A 22,332-nucleotide genomic window follows, 5' to 3' on the forward strand; every position below is an offset into this window, starting at 1 on the left:
CGAGCCACGTCTGCAACCTACACCACAGCTCACGGCAACGCTGGATCGTTAACCCACTGAGCAAGGGCAGGGACCGAACCCGCAACCTCATGGTTCCTAGTCGGATTCGTTAACCACTGCGCCACGACGGGAACTCCTAGTCATTATATTAATATATTGCATGTCACAAAAATAACCAACATTCCTTGTCAATTCCAATATAATGATCTCTTATCAGATTTTTAATCATGGGCTTTAAGTCTTTTGTCATTTACAGACCGCTATTGTTTCATTCTGATGCTGTTGCAAAAATGACAGTCATAGAGAGAACCCTACCAAGTACACGTGACCACTGACACTGCTACCACATTACGAGATGTGAAACCTTGAGTGCATATTTCATAACTAAAGAAAGTTCTACCTGACGTCTACTTCTATGTAAATGCCAGAGATCTCAAAACCAAATTCACTAAGAAGAGAAGTTGACATTGGAGTAGACTGCTTCCTCCCAAGATGTCACATTAAGAACATTTCTTTCCAATTCATTTTTCCATCCCTGATCATTCTGTTCCTAATTCTTTTATTATGATTCTTTTGTTCACCTTCTTCTTAGTCCTGGCCTGAAGATTATGCCATTGTTGACATACAAAGGGGGGTCATCCAGCCTCCAACTAAGTCTTGGTTTTCCTATGATGCTGATGATCCTGTAGTTCTTTCTGCTCCAAAATTTCCCTGATTCCCAATGTCTCAGTTTGTCTGGGAAAAGCTAGCTATATAAACCCTTCTGGGAAAATGGAATCACTGTTCTTACATGAAATACATAAACAGGCCACTGGCTTACAGAATTGTCCCCCTCTTCGGGATCATTTATTGATTTATCTGATTTAGCTGGTTTGAGTCACAGGGGCCCCTGGCTCAGGAGTACTGTACAAACCATAAGCATAGTTTTGTCACTAATAAATATTATTGTCTCCTTAATATGCTGTGTTCTCTGAGAAGTTTTAAGCACATATAGGCAACCATTGATCAGCTGACAAATGATCTCTCTCTGATTGGAATGACAAATGAAAACAGAAGTCTAACCAGCTCTAAGAATAACCTGAAATCACTTCTTGTGAATACAATACTGAGACCCTAAGTAGTTGGTTTTTAACCAGGTGTCATTATTTTAACCAAACTCCAAAGATGCAAAAGCTTTACCATAAGTTCTCTGCAAAAATTGATATATATATGTGTGTGTGTATATATATATATATATGTTTGTGTGTGTGTGTACGTGTGTATAGAGTCATGTGTATGTCCATATTTCTCATGAACCACATAAAATCTCTAAAAAACATATGAATTATAAATGATACCTGAGTTCAGAAGAAACAAGAATAAAATATCAATTAACAAACAGTAAAATTCATTTATAGTGCATTAGAGTTTGCAATATTTGACTTAGTATTGAGATTTTAACATTATAATTGCAGACATTTGTGCTAATAATAATAATTAGAAAATTGAAATAAATTAAAATAATAAAAAAGTACTATACTGGAAAGCTGTACTGGAAATCCCACCACCAAGAGATAAGTGCTATTAAATTTATTAGTTTATACAGCCTTAGATTTACAGGTTTATCTTTGAAATTTAATTTAATATAATTTAATTTCTTTTTGATTATGCATATTATAGGATGATTACCTGTCATGATACACAATAATCTTGATTTCTTTTTCCAATTCCCCCAATAAACTTATACTGTGGTTAATAAATCTACTATACCTAAGAGAATAAGTATGAGAATACTTTCAAGAATTATTTGAATATTCTGGTAAAGCAGCCACTCTCTTTAGAAGCTTGATTGTAATTTTATATTACTCCACTTTTACTTTGAATTTTCCTCTATTGTGATATTTGTCTCTGGCTATGCATAAGCAACACAGTATTAAATATTTAAATAATGGCTATGTCATATAATATTGATAAGGTTATTTAAAATATATGTTAACTGTGAGAAAATGGGTAGAACCAATACAAAGTTAAACTGAATTGCAAAAGAAATTTCATTAATCATGTAGTTGAGGTAGATTTTATAAATCTCTGTGGTTGCTCAATAGCACAGTAATACTCACAGTTTTGCAGCCAAGAGCATACTTGTGAAACTGTATCTATTTCAAATAAATTTGGATGTACAGGGCTAAAGCAGAGTAAACTTGAAAAGCAAGCTAGACTCTAGTACAAAAGTTGATTTTGAATTGGTAAAAGCCAATGAAAAACTTCAGAATCTCTTTTCCTCCCTGGAATTTAGGAACAGTCTAGATTCTTTGATGGGACAAAGTTGTTATTCTTTGCATTTATACTCATCATAGGAAAAGAGCACTTAATGAAAGAAATGCCTTAAAAGAATGCATGAAGATAGGAATGATCTCTCCCTTTCCAACTCTGCTACTTTATCAGTTCTCATAAGGCAGAGAAACCTGGTTCTTAAGCTAGAGAAGAGTTTAAGAGAAATTTTGATGGAGTTTTTTTTTTCTTTCAGATTTTGTGTTTTTGTGATGAAACCCAGTTAAAACTAATTCCCTTGAGAAAACTGCAAAGAATTAAGAAAACTATGGCTGCCCATTACTCGGTTGTTAACAGACACCAAAGAGATAACATGGAATCCTAGAGGATGTTCTCCAAAACTTATTCAACTCTATTAAGGAGTTAAAATCATCTTGTAATGTTTGAAAGGACTTTATCTAGTTAAGGTTCTATTCAATTTTTTTATTAAAATCATTTAATGAGTTATTTCTCCTTATAAAAAATTTGCTACATATATAGTCCTAATTGAATTTTTCAGTAATTAGATCAGGATAATAACTTTTGCATTGAGTAACATCTGCCCTTTAGTTATTTTTTCCCTAAGTAGACAATATGATATATAATTTGTATAAATTACCTAGCACAAAACCTTTAACAAATTTCAAGATTCCATATGATAAACATTCTTTTCCTTTCAATTTTTTCATTTCCCACAAGTAAAATAAATTCCGTCTAAGTTTATCATAAATGATACAGTAAAAACTGTTCATTGTTAATGAATTTACTCTCTTTTAATACTTAGAGCTTGATGGAGTACAGGTCCTTTCCTAGATAGTACTGCTATTTCTTCTTAAAACCAAAAAAAGGGAGTGAGAAAGAAAGGAAGAAAGAAATGGAGGTAGGGAGGGAGGGAGGAAAGAAGGAAGGAAACAAATGGACCCTTTTGGAGAGGGATTAAGATGGTGGACTTGAGGACTTATGCTTAACTTCTCTCATGAACACAGCAAAATTACAACAAACTGCCAAACAACCATCCACAAAATAGACAGAAAACTAACAAAAAAGTTATCCTACTACTGAAGATAAAGTAGAAGCCACATCAAGATAGTAGGAGGGGCACTTTTGCTGTATATGCAATCCCAAACCCACTGGTTGGGTGACCCATAAACTGGAAAAAAATCTATAATGCAGAGGCTCTACCACAGGAGTGAGAGTTCTGAACCCCATGTCAGTTTCTCACACCTTGGGGTATAGCATTGGGAGTAGGCAACCCTGGAGCATCTGGCATTGAAGGCCAGCAAGGCTTGTGCTTAGGAGCTCCACAGGACTGGGGGAAACAGAGACTCCATGCTTGAAGGGTACACACAGGCTTTCATGTGTACTGTGTCCCAGGGCAAAGCAGATACTCTGGGTCAGACAAAACTGTGGGCTTTGGAGGATCTCCTGTTAAAATGGTGTGGCTGTGGCTCACTATGGGGGAAGGACATTGGAGGCAAAGGTCTCAGAAATAATCATCAACATGAACTCACATGGAGGTGACCATTTTGGAAAACTCTGGCCCCACCCATTGGGCCAAGAATCTCCAGGCCAACCAACAAACAAGGTGAGAAAAGAGCCCCACCCATCATCAAACAGGCTGTCTAAAGTCCTCCTAGGCACAGAGCAACCTATAATCACACCCAGAGACAAAGCCCCACACACCAGAGGGGCAAGAATCTGCTCCACCTACCAGTGGGCAAACACCAGTCCCTCCCATCAGAAAAACTGTAACTTTGCCCACAAGGGGGCAGACACCGGAAGCAACACAGGCTACAACCCAATACCCTGCACAAAGGAGAACACACAGAAAGCTGTACAAAATGAAAACACAGAGAAATATGACTCAGATGAAAGAACAAAAAAAAAAACCCAGAGAAACAGTTCAGTGAACTGGAGATTAGCAAGCTCCATGAGAAAGACTTTAGAGTAATGATAGTAAAGACTATTCAAGATCTAGGGGAAAAAAAAAAAACCTGGGATCAAGTATTAATAAATTATAAGAAATGTTGAACAAAGAAATAGAAGATTTAAAGATTAAACAGGCAGAGATGCAAAATACAATAACTGAAATGAAAAACTCACTAGAAGGAGTGAATGGCAGAATATAGGGCAGAAGAACAAATAAGTGAGGTGGAAAACAGACTGTTGAAATCACTGACATGAAACCGAATAAAGAAAAAAGAATGAGAAGAAATGAGGACAATCTAAGAAGACTCTGGGGTGACTTCAAATTAATCAACTTTCACACTATGGGGGTTCCAGAAACCAAAGAGAGAGAGAAAGGATTGGAGAAAATATTTGAAGAGATAATAGATGAAAACTTCCCTAATAAGAGAAAGGAACCACTCGCTCAAATCCAGGAAGCATGAAAAAAAAAACAAAAAAAACACCAAATGAAATAAAGCCTAAGAAGAACACCCCAAGACACACATTAATCAAACTGACCAAAATTAAAGACAAAGGGAAAATATTGAAAGCAGCTAGGGAAAAGAAACAAATAACATACAGGGGAAACCCAATAAGATAATCAGCTGATTTTTCAGCAGAAACATCTGTAGGCCAGAAAGGGGTGGCATGATATACTTAGAGTGATGAAAAGAAAAAAACTCCAACCAATATTACTCTACCCAGCAAGGCTCTCAATCAGATTTGAAGGAAAAATCAGAAGATTTACAGATAAGCAAAAGCCAAGAAAATTCAGCACCACTAAACCAGTTTTACAACAAATACTAAAGGAATTTCTCTAGGAGGAAAAAAAAAAAAACCCACAACTGAAACAAGAAAATTACAGATGAGAATGCTCACTGGTAAAGGCAAATATATAGTGTATATACTTTATATATACTATATATAGTGTATATATTTATATATATAGTAAAGGTAGGAAATCATCCATACCCAAGTATGCTACCAAAGCCAGAAATGATGAGAAGAGGAAGGTACAAATGCAGGATACTGGAGATGCATTTGCAGTTAAGAGATGAGCAACAATCCTGAATATATGTCTATATCTATATCTATATCTATATCTATATCTATATCTGTATTTCTATATTAAAACTTCATGGTAACCACAAAAGTCTGTAATAGATACACACACAAATAAGGAAAAGCAACCTAAACACAACACTAAAGATAGTCATCAAACCACAAGACAAGAAGGGAAATAACAAGACCAATAATAAATCCAGAACAATGAACAAAATGGCAATAAGAATGTACCTATTGATAATTATCTTAAATGTAAATGGACCAGATGCTCCAACCAAAAGACATAGGCTGGCTGAATGGATACAAAAACAAGACCCATATGTATACTCTCTTCAAAATCCCCACTTCAGTTCTAGGGACATATACAAAATAAAAGTGAGAGGATGGAAAAAGAATTCCATACAAATGGAAATCAAAAGAAAGCTGGAGTAGCAATACTCATATATCAGACAAAATAGACCTTAAAATAAAGAATGTTATAAAAGACAAAGAAGGACATTACATAATGATCTAAGAATCAATCCAAGAAGAATTGTAAATAGATATGCACCCAACACAGGATCGCCTCAATATATAAGGCAACTGCTAACAGCCTTAAAAGGAGAAATCAACAATAATATAAAAATAGTGGGGGAATTTTACACATCACTTACAGCAATGGACAGATCATCCTGATAGAAAACCAACAAAGAAACACAGGGCTTAAATGATGCACTAAAACAGATGAATTTAATATACATTTATAGAATATTCCATCCTAAAGCAGCAGAATACACATTCTTAAGTGCACATAAGCCATTCTCTAAGATATATCAATATGGGGCCATGAAAAAAGCCTTCATAAATTTAAGAAAATTTAAATAATTATAAGCATCTTTACTGACCACAATGCAATAAGACTAGAGATCAACAAAAAGAAAAAAAAAAAAAACTACAAAAAACATAAACACTTGGGACTAAACAACATGCTATTGAGCAACTAATGGATCACTAAAGATATCAAAGAGGAAATTAAAAAATACCAAGAAGCAAATAACAAAGACACCACAATCCCAAATCTATAGGATTCAGCAAAAGTGGTTCTAGGAGGATTTAGAGCAATACAGGCCTACTTCATGAAACAAGAAACATCTAAAATAAACAGTTTAACTTTACATTAAAAGCAACTAGAGGAAGAGGAACAGACAAAACCAAACGTTAGCAGAAGGAAAGAAATCATAAATATCAAAACAGAAAGAAATTAAATAGAAATGAAGAAAACAACAGAAAAGATCAATGAAAGTAAAAGCTGGTTCTTTGAAAGGTCAACAAAAGTGATATACCATTAGCTAGACTCATTAAGAAAAAAAGTTGATGAAATCAATAAAATTAGAAATGAAAAAGAAGTTACCACAGACATCACAGAAATACAAAGGATCATAAGAGACTACTATAAGAAATATGTCAATAAAATAGACAACCTAGATGAAATAGACAAATTGCAGAAAAGTATATCATCCACGACTAAACCAAGAAGAAACAGAAAAGATGAGCAGACCCAATCACAAGTACCAAAATTGAAACTGTGATTAAAAAATTTTCAACAAACAAAAGTCCAGAACCAGATGACTTCACAGGTGAATTATATCAAAAATTCAGAGAAGAGTTAACACCTGTCTTTCTAAAACTATTCCAAAAAATTGCAGAGGAAGGAACATTCCCAAACTCATTCTATGAGGCTACCATCACCCTGATACCAAAACCAGACAAAAATACCATCAAAAAAAAAAAAAAGAAAGAAAATTACAGACTGATATCACTGATGAACTTAGGTGCAAATATCCTCAACAAGATACCAGCTAAACAAATCCAACAACACATTAAAAGGATCATACACTACGTTCAAGTGAGATTTATCCCAAGGATGCAAGGATTTTTCAATATCCACAAATCAGTCTGTGATAAACAACATTATCAAACTGAACATTAAAAACCATATGATTCTCTCAATGGATGCATAACCATTTCTGATAAAAAAAAAAACCCTCCAGAAAGTAGGCCCTGAGGGAACATACCTCAATATAATAAAGGCCATATATGACAGACCTACAGCTAACATAATTCTCAGTGGTAAAAAGCTGAAAAAATTCTCACTAAGATCAGGAACAGGTCAAAGATATCCTCTCTGACAAGTTTTATTAAACATATTTTTGGAAGTCTAGCCACAGCAATCAGAGAAGAAAAAGAAATAAAATGAATCCAAATTAGTAAGGAAGAAGTAAAACTATCATAGTTTTCTGATGACATAATTCTATACATAGAAAATCCTAAAGATGATACCAGAAAAATGTTATAGGTCATCGATGAGTTTGGTAAAGTTGCAGGATGCAAAATTAATACACAGAAATCAACTGTACCTCTATACACTAGCAATGAAAGATCAGAAAGGGAATTTAGGGAAACTATTCGATTTACCATCACATCAAAAAGAATAAAATACCTGGGAACAAACTTACCTAAAGAAACAAAAGACCTATACCCTGAACACTTTAAGACACTGATGATGAAATCAAAGATGACATAAACAGATGGAAAGATACATCATGATCTTGGATTTAATAATCAATCTTGTCAAAATGAATATACTACCCAAAGCAATCTACAGATTAAACGTAATCCTGATCAAATTAACAATGGCATTTTTCACAAAACTGGAACAAAAATTTTAAAAATTTATGGAAACACAACAGACACCAAATAGCTAAGGCAATCCTGAGAAAGAAAAATGGAGCTGAAGGAATCAGGCTCCCTGGCTTAAAACTATATCACAAAGCTACAGTTATCAAGACAGTAAAGTACTGGCACAAAAAGAGAAATAAAGATGAATGGAACAGGATATAAAGTATAAGTAAATAAAACCACTAACCTGTGGTCAACTAATCTATGACAAAGAAAGCAAGAATATATAATGGAGAAAACATTCTCTTCAATAAGTGTTACTAGGAAAACTGGACAGCTATATGTAAAATAATGAAACTAGAACACTCTCTAACACCATACACAAATAAACTCGAAACAGATTAAAAACCTAAATGTTAGACAAGATACTATAAAGCAATCAGAAGAAAACATATGCAGAATTCTCTTTGACAAAATTCACAGCAAAATCTTTTTAACCCACCTCCTAGAATAATGAAAATAAAAAATAAATAAATGGGACTGAATTAAACTTAAAGTCTTCTGCACAGCAAAGGAAACCATAAACAAAATGAAAAGACAACTCACAGAATTGGAGAAAATATTTGCAAATGAAGCGATAATAAGGGATTAATCTCCAAAATATATAAACACCTTCTACAGCTCAATATAAAAAATGAAATAACCCCATCTACATTGTGCAGAAGATCTAAAGAGACAATTCTTCAAAGAATACCTAGAGATGGCCCAAAAACACATGAAAAGATGTTCAACATCATCCACAACTACTGTGAAGTACCACCTTACACCAGGCAGAATGGCCATCATCAAAAAGTCTACAGGCAATAAATGTTGGAGAGGATGCAGAGAAAAGGGAACCCTCTTAAACTCTTGGTGGGAATGTAAGTTGGTGCAACCACTATGGAAAACAGTATGAGAGGTTCCTCAAAATCCTAAAAATAGAACTACCATATCATCCAGCAATCCCACTCCTGGGCATCTATTTAGAGAAAACCATAATTTGAAAAGATACATGCACCCCAGTGTTCATTGCAGCACTATTTACAATAGCCAAGACATGGAAGCAACCTAAATGTCCATCAACAGAGGAGTAGATAAAGATGTGGTACAAATATACAATGGGATATTACACAGCCACATAGAAGAATGAAATAGTGGCATTTGCAACAAAATGGATGGACCTAGAGATTATCATACTAAGGGAAGTTAGCCAGACAGTGAGAAACAAACATTATATGATATCATATATATGTGGAATTTAATAAAAGAATGATACAAAAGAAACTTTTTATAGAACAGAAAAAAAAAAAGATTTCAAAATCAATTTTACTGTTACCATAGGTGAAATGAGTGGGGGGAAGGAGGACTTAGGAGGATGGGAGTAACATATATATACTACTGTATAAAATAGATGATTAACAAGAACCTACTGTATAGCACAGGAAAATCATTCAATAGTTCGTATAACCTCTTTGGCAAAAAGGAATGGACATATTTATATGAATAATTGATTTACTTTGTTGAACATCTGAAACTAATACATTTACATCAACTATACTCTGATAAATATTTTTTAAAAAGTCAAAGTATGCTATTTAAAAAAAAGAATCTGTTTTACTGATTAGCTAATTCTGGAAGAATATGTGTATCTTTTTAAAGTCTCTACAATGACTTTTTATTTGTTTCAATATATTTTCTTTAATATTTTGATAATATAATGTTCCTTTTAAACTTGTAACCAATTATTTGGATATCTACTGTAGAAAGTTTGTAATTCATCCAAATAGAAAACTTCACTGTTTATTTAAATAACATTTATGTCATTATTTTTTTTAAATAATTCAATCACTTTTATTGTATTTGTACAACCATCATTACAAACTACTCTTAGAACATTTCCATCCCAAACCCCCATTTGCCCCCTCCCCCCAACCTGTCCCCTTTGGTAACTATAAGTTTGTTTTTAAAGTATGTGAGTCTGTTTCTATTCTGTGAATAAATTCATTTTAATCTTTTTTCTAGATTTCACACATAAGTGATATCACATGATGTTTGTCTCTCACCATCTAACTTCCCTTAGTATGATAATCTCTAGGTCCATCCATTTTGTTGCAAATGCCACTATTTCATTCTTCTATGTGGCTGTGTAATATCCCATTGTATATTTGTACCACATCTTTATCTACTCCTCTGTTGATGGACATTTAGGTTGCTTCCATGTCTTGGCTATTGTAAATAGTGCTGCAATGAACACTGGGGTGCATGTATCTTTTCAAATTATGGTTTTCTCTAAATAGATGCCCAGGAGTGGGATTGCTGGATGATATGGTAGTTCTATTTTTAGGATTTTGAGGAACCTCTCATACTGTTTTCCATAGTGGTTGCACCAACTTACATTCCCACCAAGAGTTTAAGAGGGTTCCCTTTTCTCTGCATCCTCTCCAACATTTATTGCCTGTAGACTTTTTGATGATGGCCATTCTGCCTGGTGTAAGGTGGTACTTCACAGTCTTTCTCTAATTAGTGATGTTGAATATTTTTTCTTGTGTTTTTTGGCCATCTGTCTTCCTAGGAGAAATGTTTAGTTAGATCTTATTTTCTTGATAAAAGTTCCATGATATATTTATACATTTTGGAGATTAATTCCTTGTTGTTTTCTTCATTCACAAAGATTTTCTTGATTTTCTTTCATTCAGTGTGTTATCTTTTTTTTTTTTTATGGTTTCCTTTGCTGTGCAAATCTTTTATCAGTTGCTATTTTATTTTTTTGTCTGCACCCACAGCATGTGGAAGTTCCCAGATCAGGGTTTGAACCCTGAAAGATTTCAATCTGTGCCACAGCTGGGACAAATCCAGATGTTTAATCTGCTGCACCATAAAGGAACTTCTGATCAGTTTCTAGACACAGAACTGCTAGGGATGATAATGTTAGCCATCAAGGGCTTTTCATCTTCCAGTGACTTCAGTCACTCAGACTTCCAAAAGAGAAAATAGATGAAATTGCTTACTAAATTGAGTTCTTATTATTCTTTAATACCTTCTGCACATCTATCCTTAGTGAACCCTTCAGATTGGAAAACATCCATGGTACTAGGTATTCTGATAAATGACTAAAAACATCGTTGCCTTTTAGGATCCAGTATCTCAGGTTTACCTGTTCAGTGTTAATTTCTCTATTATACAGGGTTCTCATTGTTTGCTGATGAGCTGGATGCCATTGTGGCATAATAGAATCCATAGAAAAAAGGAGGAACCAGAAGGAAACTGAAAACATTGGAGGTTCATTTCCTGAGCACTTATGGCTATCATTTTCTTCATTGCTTAGAGATTGGCAGGTTACATGAGTAAGGAGAATTTAGCATCATTATCTTTTCTGGCAAACTTACAGTGTGGTGTTGAGGCTCGAGTTTGTGAAATATTAATGTATTTCCTGTACAGGAAAAACACTTAAATACAGTGTTGAAGTATTCCTTAGGGTGAAATAATTAGTTGGTAAAACTATCTAATCTTTAGGAATATCAGATTAGTATTACCAATTCATCCATATTAACTCAAAAAATATAATGAGATACAGAATCTGTACAGAAATCAAATGAGGTTTCTACTGATAAATGTAAGCTGCTAATTTTTATTAATTTTTTTCTGACTTTAAAATGTTATTTACATTTATTTGTTCAGCAATTAATTTTTTATAGCTTAGTAAGGAAGACAATTAATAATGATTGGTGCCCTGAAATCACCTTTTTATAAATAGGGACTTGGTACAATCCTAGTGTTTTCCAGTTAACTATCTTGTAGATTTTAAAATTTAGGTTCTGTAGTGAATTCACACAATTGCACTACAGTTAACATTCAACAGTCTTTCAACTTTTAAAAAAATAATTATTTCTTTAAAGGTTTATACAATCATGGGAGTTCCTGCTGTGGCACAGTGAATTAAGAATCCAACTGTAGCGTCTCAAGTCACTGCAGAAGGGCAGGTTCAATCCCCAGCCCAATGTAGTAGGTTAAAAAGAATCTGGCGTTGCTGAAGCAGCAGCTTTGGTTGCAGCTGTGGCTCAGATTCAATCCTTGGCCCAGGAACTTCTATATGCAGCAGGTTTCCATTAAAAAATAATAATAATAATAATAATATATTTATATTCCACAACCAGTTATTTTTAGAGCCAACAGTATATTAAGGCACATTTACTGCAGCTTGTTAAGACGTAGGTTGAATCAAGCCAAGTATCTTTCTCTTAGAAAAGTATTTGTTGTTTTTGTTTTTGTTTTTTTTTTAGCAACACTGATCACCAGGGAGACAGGTTAAAAAAATGTGAATGACCCTATGAAAATCTATAACCATGCTGGAAAACCAGAGAGGGCATTACTTACGGGTATTGTGTCAATACCATCATCTGTTTCAAAAGGACAAATTATAATTAGGATATAATGAAACAGTTTTTGCTAATTTGCTCTATAGCTCTACAAATTATTTACTAATTTGAAGCCTAATGAATAAAGTTTAAAAGTGCCTTTCTATTGCATTTCTTTATCATTTCTGCATTGGAATGGTGATTTTTAAAATGATCCCTTAGCCTACAAAGTTAGTTAAATTAGGGAGCATAAAATGCATACTTTTGACAATATTAAAATAGAAGAACATTTTAAACGAATTTGAGCTTTTATAGGACAAACACAAAAACAAGATGCATGAAATTAAAGCAAGTGAGATAATTTTTTAATCTGGATAATATTTGTTTTACTGTTTTTCAGAATGCCTGCACCTAAATAGGTATACATAAAACTAAAAACAGATGTCTTCTCATTTTTATCTTCATATTTTAATAATCATTTCTTATTGATTACTTCATAATTATTTTTGTAAGAAATTAAGATCAGGTCCTAAAAGGAAATGAGAGAGATAGTGATAAAGAGAGAGGGAAGGACGATGAGAGGGGGTGAGGATTGGGGAGAGAAATTAATTTTTGGATATGAAGTCTTCAAAATATATATTTGTTCCTTTTACGCATAAAGACTCTTTATAGAATGAAGTTGGCCAACTATAACCCAAGTCCAAAGAGATCAATCTCTTATGAAAAAAATGTTAAAGTTCATTAAGAAACTGCATTACACATATAAATATGGCATCACAAATCAGTCTTAATTTCTCTGGTTTTAAAGCGTTCTCATTGGTGAATGTAATTTTATTAAATAGTGTTGGAACAAGAGTTCCCATCATGGTGCAGCAGAAACGAATCCGACTAAGATCCATAAGGATGCAAATTCAATCCTTGGCCTTGCTCAGTGGGTTAAGGATCCAGCATTGCCATGAGCTGTGGTGTAGGTCACAGATGCAGCTCAGAACTGATGTTGCAGTGATTGTGGTGTAGGCAGGCAGCTGTAGCTCCCATTAGACCCCTAGCCTGGAAACCTCCATATGCTGTGGGTGCAGGCCTTAAAAAAAAAAAAAAAAATGTTGGGAGAAATTTAATCATTTGGAAAAACGAGAAATTAGACCCAAGCCTCACCGCTTAGAAGAGAATAACTCCAAGTGGATGACAGCTCCAGAAAGCAAGCACATGCTCCAAAATTAATGGGAGCATGTGTGTCGGATCTAGCAAGAAAGGGGCCCCCTGGGTCAAATTAGAGACAAATGAACAGCATAAAAAAGTAGAGCAACCAGCTATAACACAATGAGTTATAATGCATCAAGCATGAGTCCATAATGTTACATTAAAAAAAAAGAATAGGAGAGGCAAAAAACTCTTTTGTTAACAAAAGAATATTAGGCAATACATATAGTAGGAAAATAGAAAAATCAGCATTTATGAAGATTCATAAATTCATTCATATATATTAAAATTCATTCATATATATTAGCAACACCCCACATATTTTTTAACATAATACCAGAGGAATTTTTTTATTCTTTTCTGATATAAGGATCTAGAAGGCAACACCAGATAAAATAATCAAGCTTGGCATCAGTTGATAAGGACAAAAATGGCATTGTGTGCATCATAATGTTATGCAGCAGGAAATCACCCGTCTAGTATTTTTGACACACACACAAAAGTGTTTCACTCAAACATGATTTATGAGGAAATAATTAGAAAAATCCATATTATGTGATTTTCTATATAATATTTGTCTAGGACTCTTAAGAAATATCTTGTTCCACATCTTACCTAGGTGGAAAAAACCTCTGGCATTATTATTTCAACCCATTATGGCTGGTCACCGTAAATAACTGTTTTCTAATTGTGAGGGGGAAAAAAATGCTTTGAAGCTTAAGCTATCTAGATACATCTACTCAGCCTCTCATCTTAGCTTTCAGGTTCAGACACTTGGCAACAAATTGTACTGTTACCTTGAAGGTGTGAATTATGTGTCAGGTTCAACAGCCATATTCTTTTCACTTCGCTTTCAGTGATTTCACTCTACCCCACTCAGTACCCAATTCCTATACTGTTCTGTGGACCTCGGCATCAAGCAGGAGTACTCAAACCTCAAACATAAACTTTACTGTTCAGCCTTTAATAAATATTGATTTATTATTCCTGCCAGTGCCCTCTTTCCTTTAAAGCAGGCACATCTGTTCTTTAGTATTATTGACCTAAAACAAACAGACTGACATTTATTTCTTCAGTTAAAAAAAAAAAAAAAGGCTTGATCAGGATCAGCAGAAAATTGCAGTTCAGGGTCTGCAACCATGGTGAGCCATGTGCAAGTCTCTGCACAGCAAGGGAAGAACTCCTTTTTAGAAGGGAAAAGGAAGACAGAAGCGCTATAGTAAACAAGGAGTCCATGGCTTTTCATTGGCTGGGTTGCAGCCGGAAAAGAAGAGGAGATCTCACTACTTCTTCTGGTTGAGCTCTGCTGTCCTCTAAGAACATGAAAGCTCCCCAACTCTAGTCTCCCAAATGTATTTAACTTAGGTTTCTATTTACTAACTTTTAATCATGTCTTAGGATCTTCAGTCCTTTGGACCATTATTTTTTTCTCAGTCTAAAAGCCTCAAAATCTTCTCCTTTTCACATAACTTCTTAGCATATGTCTCAGGTATTTCAGGTAAATTTCATTTTCCTCCAACTCTCAACCTCCCCTCTCCCTGAACTTTATACATATATGTTCAATTATGCATTAGTCCATTCCATGAAGTGGGATTATTAAGGGCATTTTCAATTTCAGATAAGTAATAGATAATATGTCAAGGTTTTAAAATGTGAATCATCAAGGAAAAATGAAATTTTACTATACACAGTAAAATATTCTCTTACCAAAAGAAAACGTGTATTTAATGAGAATAGGCAATAGGCAGTGTATTGAGAACAAAGAGAACTACGCAGACTTTTGCATGATAAGCTTGAATTTAAACAGGTCTATACTTGGGGAAAATTTTGTAGCATCATGATCATTTAAATTTTTATATATTTGGCTCCATAATTCCATTTCTGAGAAAATATACCAAGGAAAAATACCAAAATACCATAAAAATGCACTGAATGCTTACAGTAGTTTATTACCTAAATCTCAGCACTAAGAAATTTTTATATAATTAATTTGCTGGCATAAGATGGGATATTATAAAACTATTTCAACCATTTTTATACTGTTTAATAATGCTGGAAAATTATTATGCATATTTCAGTGAACATAGTGTTTTTTTCTCTCGGATTCAAATGAATTAAAAATTTCACAGTAAAAGTATCAAAATATTGACAATAATAACCTCTGAGTAGCAAGAGAATGGGAGATCTGTATTTGATTCTTTGAATTTTTTAAAAATTTCCTCATTACAGTGAGAGGGCAAAATATTTGTGGTTACTCATGTGTTTGACTGTTTAGACTAAATCTTTTAAGTGTTATGTCCAGGAATGCTTCTGTATTTCAGATATTATCTTAGTCAAATGAAAAGAAATCCAGCATATTATGGATTTACCAGCTTTACCCCCAATGTTATTTTTCCAGGAATCCTCAACTATTTTGCAGTATATATGGACCTGATAAGTGCCTAGAGGGTGGTGATGGAATGCTTTTCTTCATTGTTCCTTTCTCCTAGGTATAAATTTATAGATTCAAATACTTCTCTTTGAGAGCTGCAAAGCATTACCAACCACTTTGATTCCTTTGGTTCTGATCACAAGGCCACCAGGTTTCTGGGCAGGAGTGATAATGACAAAGAGGAGTATTCTTCTACTTCAATGTTACTTTCTGTCAAGGGATCATAACAATTTGATGTCAAAACTCACATAGGCTCCTAATTCATTATAAGTACTTATTTTTCCACTTACAGACATGGAAACATAAATTTAATTTTTATATTCTGAGTCACAATACCCCAACCTCACATATAAATAGAAATGTAAAAGTTTTATATACAAATATAATTTTAAATGTCTATAAAAACCTATTTCAATTTTTACCTCTCTCTGTCTTCACCTATATATGTAAGCAATTCCCTCCCATTAAAGAAATAAGCAATCCACACTTGAATCAACCACTTTCCTCTATTTAACTCTTTACTTTCACACCTGAATTTACTGAATTTACTGAATTTACTGAAATTAAAGTTGAACCTTTAATTTCATCCACACTGATGCACTGAAACTCTTCTCAGTGAACCAATAGCTGTCTAGTTGCCACAGTGACTGGTATTTTCCAGCTCTTTCCATCCTCTTCAGTATTTGACCTTTTTACCACTCCTACCTCCTTGTCAGAATACCTCCCCAGTGTCTCCCTTGGGCCATCATTCTGACCCTCCTTCCTTCTTTTTGAAACCTTCTTCCTTGACCCCTAATTTGGAACCCATGATCTCCTGGAGTCTACATTGACTTCTTTTCTCACTTTTATCAGCCTCTTGGGTGATAACATTTATCTCGGTAATGTAAACAATGCTTAGCCCTGCCTATGATGGTCCCAGGTAGTTTGCCATCCTGAATCCATCATATACTAGCCAGTTGCCAATCAATAAAGGACATCGGCTGGCATTGAAATCACGGATCTTCTGTCCTTGTTTGTACACAACCTTTTTCTAATTTGTTCATACATCCATATAACTTTTAACTTTTAGCTCTTTTCCCTACCCTCTTGGCTGCTGGATTTTTTTGCTTGTTATTTTTGTCCCTTGGGCTGTTTCATCTGGATTCTCAATATAGATCTTTATCTGGGATAGTCTCTCTGATTTTCATATCTTAGAATAGCTCTCATGACATACCTGCCTTGTAGATGCCTTAGAATCTGATATAATAACTCTTGTAAGATCTTGACAAGTTCAAATGGGAGAAAGGTTTCAGTAAATTTTTACGTTTTGCCAAAGATCAAGAATATATCCCTGACCAAAACAGCATCGGTGAGCTTGTCAACAGTTTCCAGTCCCTGAGGTTTAAGGGATTCAAGAGAAAAAGAGCATGCATACCATATCATATTTTTCTTTTTCTTTTCCTTTTTGCTTTTTAGGGCCACACCTGTGGCACACAGAGGTTCCTGGGCTAGGGGTCAAATTGGAGCTGCAGGTGCTGGCCTACGCCACATCCGCAGCAACTCAGAATCTCAGCCACATCTGTGACCTATGCCACAGCTCACGGCAATGCCAGATCCTTAACCCACTGAGCGAGGCCAGGGATCGAGGTCCTCATGGATACTAGGCAGGTTCATTTTCGCTAGACAACAACAGGAACTCCATATTGCATTTTTCTTAACTGTGGCTAAACTGCTTTCCAAATTCACAGATCTCACCTCTCAGAGATGTTAAAGCCCACTTCCTCCAGCAATGCCCTTTTGTGTTCATTCCAGAGAAATAATGGGCAGTCTATTACAAAACCATTTGGATTTCACATGAAGCTGTATATTTTTTAATGATTCAAGATAGGATTCTACTGAAGAAACCAGAAATGTCTCATTTCTTGCATCCTGCTTGCAACAGAGGAGAGATGGATTAACTAGCTCATGCAGATTGGCTGTCTTTTCAAGCGATGATTACAGGCATTTTCTAACCACCCTTCCAAGAAAGTTTTACAACATTGCTTACCGTGATACAGGAAAATTTGCAATCTATTTTCTCTCATAAGGGGAAGATATAAGTGAGTAGGGTGCTACAGAATAAGACACCATTATTTCTCCTTTTCTAGAGTGTTCCAAGTCAGAAAATGATTTGAAAGACCCTGAGCTCAGTGCTACACAACACCAACTTGTGTACCATCATCAAACAGCAGGTTGAACAAATACATTTTTATATTTGCATGGGAATGCAGATTATAGACTATCTCTGAATCCTCACTGATCATTACTCATGTTGGGTCATTTAGTTGAGGTGGAGCCAGGGAGTAGAGGGAGAGGGAGAAAAGTAAGTGGTGGAACACGGCTGTCACTTTTCTTACTACTGTTAGAAGAAGCACAAGTGAAAAGGGTAGCATGGTTTTCTTATAGCTGGTTAACCCTATTTCTGTGTAAGCAAGGTTTTTATGGTATAAAGCCTGTTACTAAGTCTTTTCACTGTAATATCACTTATGGGAATGGGCAAAGGAGAACTAAGAGATATCTTATAAGGGCAGTAATCATTTCATGAAGACGCCACCCTCATGACCTAAGTACCTCCCCAAAACCTCACTTCCTAATACCATCATTTTGGACATTAGGATTTCAGCATATGAATTTTGAGGGGGCACAAACATTCAGTCCATAATACTGCAATAATAAACCCTACAGCAATGGACAATAATATTGTTCTTGCAAATAGGGCTATAATCTCAGCCCAGGTTCATCTAAAAATGGGTGGACCAAACCAAGGGTGCTGACTTCCACTGTGCAATCTGGAATGGGAAAAGTCTGCTGGAATATATTTCTTCTCAGCCTATGAGAAAAAGGGTTAACATTGATCCATTGGCAGGTGTTCAGTAACGACTTCAATTTTGTATTGGGGTACATAATGTAATGGATGATATTTATAACCTTCCAAAAAGGAATGGGCCGGTATTCTAAGCATACTTAAATCCCCTGCAAGAGCCACAACTCTAGGCAAACAGATATTTCTGAAATGCAGATATGAGTTCTGTGGCTACATTTTGTCTAGCTGTTTTAATCATAAATTTGCAAGCACCATAGACTATGCACAAATATATGCTTCTTTTTACAGGAAACTAAACCAGTGTTTGTTCAAGGAAGACTTTTGTATTATGTTTCTCCAATTTCAGTACCATATTTGAAACAATTCAAACAGCAATGACAACTAGGAACTTCAGATATTTCCAGGTGAAGCTGATACTGTTTTTTCTGTTCTTTAAGTTCAAAAGTGTAATTTACCAGAAAGTCAGAAATATCTTATAATTTTAGGGAATGGAAAGAATCACCTCATACCAGAAGACAACAGTTGGAATTAGCCAAGGTAATCTGTTCAAAATAAATGGCCAGTTACTAAATATAGTAGTACCTATTCCTCCTCTGTTCTCCTTACGTTAGATTTGCCCCTCAAATCCATGCATCAGGCTATATCTACTTCATTGATACAGCTGTAAAATACTTTAGAATCTAGATAAACTGCCATAGATTACTTTAAACTCATAAAATTATCTCTATTTCAGTCCTTAAAAATCAGTAAGAAACTTCAAAAATAATTCTCATTAAAATTATATGAAGTTGAAATTTTCAAAAAAGGGAACAAATAGTATTGCATACATACGCTAGGCAATTTTGCAAGTAATAATGCTTTTTAAATGAGAAAATGCTTCCAGTACTGGGATGTATGACTCAAGCATAGTCAAGTAATTAGCATATCCTCATCTAAATTAACCTGGAGGGCAGGTAATGTCAAAGGATTTATTTCTATTCCATTAATCATTCCTCCATGTATTACAGTATATCTAAATTAAATAAGCTTTCAGTATAAATTGATTGCTGTCAAAATACTGAGGTTATTTTAAAAAATCTGCTGAATAATGACTTGAAACTAGAGAATCCATAATTATTTTCCATAATTGTTGTGCTCACATAAATACACCTTGAAAATATACAGAACTTCAGCATTTAGGCTATTTTTACATGAGCCCAGTTGGCTGATTTTGTTTTCTTTTGTTCTGTTTTTTGGTGGAGTGAATACAGGAGAGTGGTTATCAACATTTTTCTTTTGAGGATTCTTCATGGTGACAACCTATGATAGTGAACTCCTATTAAATCATTGCAAGCATATCTGAAAACCATAATTCTAAAAATAAATTCATTACAGGGAAAACACCAAGGCTGCCTTGACCTAGTATAAGGAATTGTTGCCTTTGGCTTAACAATCTCACAAAACTTGCTCAGAAGTAAAATGCTGCCAGACATTATAAGATTATTCTGTAATAAAAACAAAACACATTTTCTAGCACCTTTTATTCTTTAAGTATCTCCATCCTTAAAATGTTGTCCAGTGTAATAGTTATGGCATTGGTTCCGATGGGTTGCAACTCGGGTACAAAACCCATTTGTACTCTGTTTAATGTTTATCTTCTTATTTAGCCTTTTCTTTCTCTTTAAAATGGGAATCATAATAATGCATTCCTAAGATGTAAGTGCTTTAAAAAGGGTATAGTGAATTTTTTTAGAGCTTGAAATCATTATTGGTTATTCTCGTAACAGTTCTATTAACTCAGTATCTGTTGAATACTTGCTGTGTGTCACATGGTATGACAGGTCTTACAGGAAGTTAGCGCTGGGTAAGCATGATAAGTTTAACCACAAAGGAAAATGATAAATTGGATTCTAAAAATTAAAATTCTTTTATCATCTGGGTAGATCTTTTTTCTTAAAATGGATTTTATAAATATGAACTCCCAATGCTGTAAGTGACATTAATGATATTAATGTCTGCCAGTCCACTTCCAAAGGCAAAGTTTAGTTGTTAATTGCTGTTGTTTTTTTAAAAAAAGCATGATAGGAGTACTTTACAAATGTATAAAACTCTCATGTGAGCTGTACATAGTTGCTGTTTCATGTTGGCACACATGGTCTGCTTTCATCATAGTATAATGCATTAAAATTCTTTATTTGACCAAACACGTGCAAATGGCATGGCAGTTGGCTATTCAATATTCTACAAGGGCTTACGAGTTCTGGAGAAGAAATGAGTTGCTAAATGTTATGATCAAATTGAGATTTTCTTGTGAAACGTAATTATTTGCATATGAGAATAGGTCAGTAGTCAGAATTCCCTGTCAGTCCTCAACCACTGGATATAGCCTTAGGGAGGCAAGAATCCCATATTTTAAAGACAGATTGAAGGAAGACTATGAAGAAGAGAATAGGCTTTCCATAGCTGCATGGCTTAAAAAAATATAAAAACCAACAGAAAGGGAAAACTTCGTTATTCAAGCAGTCTTGGCAACAGTTTTCTAGTAGGATAATTGTCAATCCTAGGATACATGGATGTTGTGGAAACCAAATGTGTTTACGAGATATGTCCAATACGGTCACTGATGGTTGAAAGCATGATTATGTTCCCATTGGCATTTATCACCTACATAGTGGAAAATAACCCTTGTAATAATCGTTTCTGCAGTGACTTTATAACAATAGAGATGTTACAAGACTTGTAAAATTTAAAATATGATTCTCTTATGTTCAGCACTGACACATGCTATGTTAATTCTCTTTGACAGTGTTCTTCCTTCTGATGAAAATTTTATTCCCCGCAGAGGTGCTATGTATGTCTTTAAGATTTATGTTCTCTCCAGAACCTACATGTGATGATTTTATTCATACAGAAAAATTGAAAATATATATTTGCATATTTTTTGGTCACCAGAAGGCAAAAGACCTACTCAGTACAAAATTTCCCCAGAAAGAATAGTCTGTGTCAACCTTCTATTTTGGGTGCTCTGTTAGTCTTTATACTGAACTGGTATAGTCTGTCTCTTATTAGCTTTAGAGTTTCTTCAGGGCTTTTAACATCAAGGTAAATTTGACTTCTTCATGTAAAAAAGGGAGTTACAGAACTAACATTCAACTAGCCCTATCTATAAATAATGCAAAAAAAATTTTAATTTACAAGTATTTGAGAAAACTTTAATATATACATATTTCCAGTTTCTGTCCATTGCAAACATTTTGCTAAGTGTATGTTTCATCCCTCAAGTAAACTTTAAATTGTTTTAGCTACAAATTGAAAGTCCAACTTGCTCACTAATTATTTTTTAATCATACTGTGGATTGAAGTGCATCTCCCCATTCCCCTCCAAACTGGTATATTGGAATCCTAGCCCTCAGCACTTCAGTGTATGATTTTACTTGGAGATAAGATATCCTTATAGAGATAATCAAGTTAAAATGAGGTCATTAAGGTTGACTCTGATCCAATATGAGTGGTGTCCTTATTAGAGG

At 34.5% G+C, this 22,332-nt stretch overlaps 1 long non-coding RNA gene across 6 annotated transcripts in view; it reads left to right on the forward strand.

Annotated features, from left to right (window-relative positions):
- Positions 1–22,332, forward strand: part of LOC102166855 (uncharacterized) — a 550,511-nt gene that overhangs the window by 412,884 nt on the left and 115,295 nt on the right. For 2 of the 6 annotated variants that reach the window (XR_014812961.1, XR_014812963.1), the window contains exons 6-7: positions 19,115–19,230; positions 19,312–19,363. The exons of 3 other annotated variants lie outside the window; for them this stretch is intronic. This is a non-coding gene — a long non-coding RNA (uncharacterized LOC102166855). Of the gene's footprint in view, positions 1–15,951; positions 16,043–17,711; positions 18,063–19,114; positions 19,231–19,311; positions 19,364–22,332 lie in introns of all 6 variants that reach the window. One more of the 6 variants, XR_014812960.1, reaches the window with a different exon arrangement.

The sequence above is a fragment of the Sus scrofa genome, chromosome 8 (assembly GCF_054392235.1).
Source record: "Sus scrofa isolate SSC_HxYL_T2T_F1_AM1 chromosome 8, Sscrofa_HxYL_maternal_Yorkshire_Landrace_v2.0, whole genome shotgun sequence".
Lineage (NCBI taxonomy): Eukaryota > Metazoa > Chordata > Mammalia > Artiodactyla > Suidae > Sus > Sus scrofa.